Genomic DNA, 6,000 nt, shown 5'->3' with positions numbered 1-6,000 from the left:
TAATCAGTGATTTCTCTTAGATTTTGTTTCTTTGCTGAGTTGCTTTGGTTAGCATGTGTTTGTCTTTTATTCATATCCCATTATCAGTATTGTTGCTGCTATCCAACTTACACCTGGGCCATCAGTCATTGCTTGCAATATAGAATAATGGGCTGTGCAGAAAGGATACATTTTCCTTACCTCCCCACCCATTTCCCAAAAGAAAGTGTTCTTTCTTCTGGGCCTCTACTACCTGTCTCTTGAATTTGGGCAGTTCTTCTCTGCCTTTTGCAGAGTCAGACACTAGACATACAGTATGTAAGCATTCCAGAATGGTTCTTCCATTTTCTCTGAATCACTGCTGTCAATGTGGTACTTTACTGCAGTCCTTAACAGCACACAAGTGGCTTCTTTTGGAAATGATGACAGTATAACTCCATGGTTCAGCTAGTGGCGATGCTGAGGCAGCAATGTTGGCAGTATCTTTGCAGGAAGACGGAGTGAGTCACCTGTGAGACATGCTAAGTAAGTGCCCGTTGGCCTGGGGCCGGAGAGCCTCTCCCTCCTCTCAAACTTCCCTTTATCTGTACAGTGTGCTGCCAAATCTCAGTTAGACTGTCAGTGATACAGTTGGTTCTGGTAAATGCATCAGAAAACAGAATCAAAGGATTGTCTCAAACAAGATTCCCTAACTAATATGTTCAGGGAACCATGAATATTTTACTACATGCTTGTGGTTATTAACACAATAGCAAAATTTAATAGTATGCCCTTAGAAAATGTTTCCAAAATGATTTTACAGGGTCTGGTGTGATGGGTTCCTCCCAGGGTGCCACCTGGAACTGGGTGGGAACGCACCCCCTCTGAAGCATAAACCGAAAATTATACCGTTTAGATCTGCACAGGGAGCTGTGCAGCATAAGCTCATAGAATTCGTCCCTTCCCCTCAGTGTGGAGAGGAATATGCCACAGCCTCTCTGAGCTAAGATTCCCACGCACTTCACTCCAATCTCACTAGTTTAGATTAAAACATAAAATAAATTTATTAACTACAAAAGATGATTTTAAGTGATTATAAATGATCAAAGCAGATTAGTTAGCAAATAAACAAAAATGCAAACTAATCTTAATATACTAGATAGATTGAGTATGAATTAGCAGTTTTCACCCTGAGAGATGGTACAAGCAGGCTGCACATTCTTAAGGCACAAGCTACCCTTGCTTTGCAGCTTGGAATCCCCAGGTGTTTCATACACAGGTAGGGTGACCAGAAGTCCCGATTTTATAGGGACAGTCCCGATATTTGGGGCTTTGTCTTATATAGAGTCCTATTACCCCCCCACCCCTTGTCCCGATTTTTCACACTTGCTGTCTGGTCACCCTATACACAGGCTACAAAAATAATAAGGAGTCTGGTGGCACCTTAAAGACTAACAGATTTATTTGGGCATAAGCTTTTGTAGGTAAAAACCTCACTTCTTCAGATGCATAGAGTGAAAGTTACAGATGCAGGCATTATATACTGACACATGGAGAACAGGGAGTTACTTCGCAAGTGGAGAACCAATGTTGACAGAGCCAATTCAATCAGGGTGGATGTAGTCCACTCCCAATAATAGATGAGGAGGTGTCAATTCCAGGAGAGGAAAAGCTGCTTCTGTAATGAGCCAGCCATTCCCAGTCCCTATTCAAGTCCAGATTAATGGTGTTAAATTTGCAAATGAATTTTAGTTCTGCCGTTTCTCTTTGAAGTCTGTTTCTGAAGTTTTTTTGTTCAATGATAGTGACTTTTAAATCTGTAATAGAATGACCAGGGAGATTGAAGTGTTCACTTACTGGTTTATGTATGTTACCATTCCTGATGTCCGATTTGTGGCCATTTATTCTTTTGCGGAGGGACTGTCCGGTTTGGCAAATGTACATGGCAGAGGGGCATTGCTAGCACATGATACACAGGCTAGAAATCCTGTTAGCCTGGGTTCAGCACTTCCCCCAGTTCAGTCTTCGTTCCTCAGGTGTTTCCAAGAGTCTTCTTGTGTGGGGAGTGAAGAACAACACATGATGTCACTCCCTGCCTTATGTAGCTTTAGCATATGGTGGGAGCCCTTTGTTTCAAAACTTGGTTTCCAGACCAGTTTGTGGAAAAATACTGACATCCCAAGATGGAGTCCAGAAATGTGTGGTCTGGTCACATGACCTTGCATTCCTTGCTGAGTTATAGCAGACTTTACTTACAGGCTGTCTGGTATGTTCACAGGAAGGTTAAGTTCTTCCAGGGTCCATTGTCTTTGCTGATGGGCCATCAGCACCGTCTGGCTTCTTCATTGTTATACCGGAAAGGCTAGTTGTGGGTGTTACCCAGAGTAAGCATGATTGAAATACAGATACATAGTCAATATTCCTAATTTTAGATACAAAAATGATACATGCATAAAAATAGGATAATAATATTCAGCAAATCGTAACTTTCCCAATGACACCTCACATGACCCATCTTGCATAAAATGCATCATAATTATGCTATAATCATATCATAATAATATCACTATGAAGAATATGGGGTGCAGTGTCACACCTGGTATCTAACATACCAAAAATATGATGTGGGAAGTGGAGATAAATATTATGACTAACAAAACAAAAGGGAGGACTGTGACATTCAGGTGCTTCTTCGAGTGATTGCTCGTGTGTATTCCATAATAGGTGTGCGTGCTCGCCACGTGCACTGGTGCCAGAAGTTTTTCCCCTAGCAGTACCCGTACTCTGCGGCCCCTGGAGTGGTGCCTGCCTGGCACGGTATAAGGGGAGCTGCACGCTCCCCCCACCCTCAGTTCCTTCTTGCTGCCAGTGAAGGTGTGTCGGAACTGCTCAGCTCCAGCTTTGCTGCAGTTTGTCCCCAGAACTGTTCGTTTGTTCATTAGTACCTGTAGTCAGTTAGCTATTTCAGTTAGTTTAGTTAGTTAGTGAGCCCGGGTCGGGGCATGCTCCGTACCCCGGGATTTAAGTCATGTGGCTCTTGTAGGCGTTATATGCCAAGCAGTGACCTGCACGCGGACTGTCTGCGCTGCTTGGGAGAAACCCATATCAGCAAAAGGTGCAAGATCTGCAAGTCGTTCAAGCCCCTGACCAAAAAAGAAGGGACATTAGGCTCCGGGCCATCCTGATGGAGTCAGTGCTGGCCCCGACCCCGGCACGCCGCTCTGAACCGGTACCCAGCACCGCGGCGTCAGTACGCGGAGACCCTCCAGTACCATCGACCAGTCAGCACCGCTCCCCTTCCATGGGGCATGCCAAGAGGACCGGAAAGACTCTGCAACAGCACCGAAGGAAGTCTGGGACAGAGGCTAGGCCCATGTTGGGTAGCCTTCGATCCCCACCAGGCCCTAGGCCTCCGACTCACATTGAGCGGAGTAGCCCGGCCCCTTCGGAGCAGGCCTCTCCGGATGTCCGGATGCCATCTACGCCTGAAGCCCTCCAGGCGGCCAGGGACGTCGTGTCCATGCTGGTGCCCGCAGCTCGGCCAATGTCAGCCCCACGATCCAGGGACAAGCCGCCGCTGGGGTGGCTGCTGGCCTGGTACTGGTCTCGGTCAAGGGAACATTCCCGACACCACTCACCGCTCAGCGACCATTCAGGGCTCAGTCCATGTGGATCGCCCTTGACACTGGCCAGACTGTCTGGATGGGTGCTGTCCAACCAGGACTCCCAGCACCGCTCGTCTTTGCGGAATGAATATCGAGGGGGCCGTGGCGGACATCGCCAACTGTCCTCCTCTCTAAGGAGGTACCACAGTCGGTCGCGGCACGACAGTCAACGCCGTTCCTGCTCAGACTCCCACTCCAAGTCTCCGCCAAGGCACTGTAGCCCCGGGCATCGATCGCCAGCATCTCGCCGTCGCGGATCCGCCCGTTGAGGCTGTTCGCAGAGCAGCTACTACCGTCGGTGCCATTCCTCCGCCTCAAGATTGCGGTCCCGTGGCCAACGTAGATCCCGGCACTGTTGCTACTCCTGGTCCAGAGGCAGCAGCAGGTTGAATGCCAGTCCAATCTCTGCTCACAGCCACCCATCTGCAGGCCAGGCTAGCCAGCCTGAACAGCCAGCCCTGCCGGAGCCTCAGCAAGTGCGGTGACACTGAGTGTCATGGCCGGCCCAGTGGTACCAGTGGGCACTGTGGCCTCTGGTGCAGCCCCCGGTGGGGACTCGCTCGGTGGCCGGGGCATCGGAAGCACCGTCGGCCTCCATCCCTAGACCGCCAAGAAAGGAGTCGGTGGGACCCGTGTCCTCAACACCGTGCCCGGAGTCCGACCAGGCAGTGGATCCTCCGATGCTGGCTGACACCCAAAGCACCACACCGGCCTCCTCGCCCCATCTGGAGGAGCTAATTACGGCCCCGCTCTTCTCCGTCCTGGAGGAGGACTACCGGGCCTACCAAGACCTCTTAAATAGGGTGGCAGCGAGCCTCCACCTCCAGACAGAGGAGATGGAGGAACCCTCAGACTCCCTGTTCAATGTGCTGTCCCCCTCGGCACTGGGCAGGGTGGCCTTGCCGCTCCATGAAGGGGTGGCAAGAATTTCAAATGCCCTGTGGCAAACACCAGCCTAATTGGCTTACATTTCTAAGAAGGCAGAACGCAAGTACTTTGTACCCACTAAGGGGCACGAGTATTTGTATAGCCACCCGGCGCCCAACTCCTTGGTAGTCAAGTCGGTCAAACACAGGGAACAGCAGGGGCAGCCAGCCTCGACCCCTAAGAACAAAGACTCTCGGAGGCTGGATACTTTCGGGAGAAAAGTTTATTCGTCGTCAAGCTTCTAGCTAAGAGGAGCAAACCATCAGGCTCTCCTGGGTTGCTATGAGTTTAATCTCTGGGGATCCCTCCCCAAGTTCGAGGACTCCCTCCGGGAGCGTGATAGAAAGGAGTTTAAGGCGCTTGTGGAGGAAGGGTCAGCCACCGCAAGGGCATCTCTGCAGGCCGCTTCAGATGCAGCAGACACAGCTGCACGGTCCATGGCCTCAGCGGTGTCCATGAGATGGGCGTCATGGCTCCTGCTCTCTGGGCCGTCCAGTGAAGTGCAGTTGTCAATGCAGGATCTCCCTTTCGATGGGAAGCCTCTGTTTGCTGAGGAAACAGACACAAGGCTGCATGGCATGAAAGACTCCCGCACAACCCTCCAGACCTTGGACCTCTATCTCCCTGCTCCGGCAAAACCCAAGTTCAAGCCGCAGCAGGCTCCCGCCCAGGCCGCCCTCCCAGACTACGAGGCCACCCATAAGAAGTAGTGGGAATATAGAAAATGCCCGCAAAGGCAGTCTTGGCCTGCCCCCCAGCCTGGTTCCTCTAAGGGCAAGCAGGCGGGTAAAAGGCGTTTTTGACGGGATGCTCAGGGGTACCCTGCCAGTTCTCAGCAGGGATCCACCCCCCAATAAAGCTCCCTTTTTCCAATCAGTTGTGTGCTTTCCTCCTGGAATGGTCGCGCCTCACCTCGTACCGATGGGTTCTCAACACCATACCCTTCAGTTTACCTCCTCCCCACCCAACAACCTCCTGCTCGAACAGGAGGTTGTGCGGCTCCTGGAACTAGGAGCAATAGAGGCGGTGCCCAAGGAGTTCCTGGGTAAGAGGTATTATTCCCGGTATTTCCTTATCCCGAAGGCCAAAGGGGGACTCAGGCCCCTCATGGACCTGCGAGGCCTGAACCAGTACATGGTGAACTCAAGTTCCACATGGTTTCCCCTCCCTGGATTCTGGGGACAGGTATGCTGCCCTTGATCTACAAGAAGCATACTTCCACATCCACATATTCGAAGAGCACAGGCGCATCCTCCGTTTCGTGGTGGGACAGAATCACTACCAATTCACGGTCCTCCCATTTGGTCTGTCCACTGCCCCCAGGGTCTTTACAAAGTGCATGTCGGTAGTAGCGGCCTGCCTCAGGCGCTGGGGGGGTCCAGATATTCCCTATCTGGACGACTGGCTGGTCAAGGGCACCTCCCGATCGCAGGTGAGGGATCATGTGGCA

This window comes from Malaclemys terrapin, chromosome 7 (assembly GCF_027887155.1).
Source record: "Malaclemys terrapin pileata isolate rMalTer1 chromosome 7, rMalTer1.hap1, whole genome shotgun sequence".
NCBI lineage: Eukaryota > Metazoa > Chordata > Testudines > Emydidae > Malaclemys > Malaclemys terrapin.
This window is presented reverse-complemented; position numbering follows the sequence as displayed.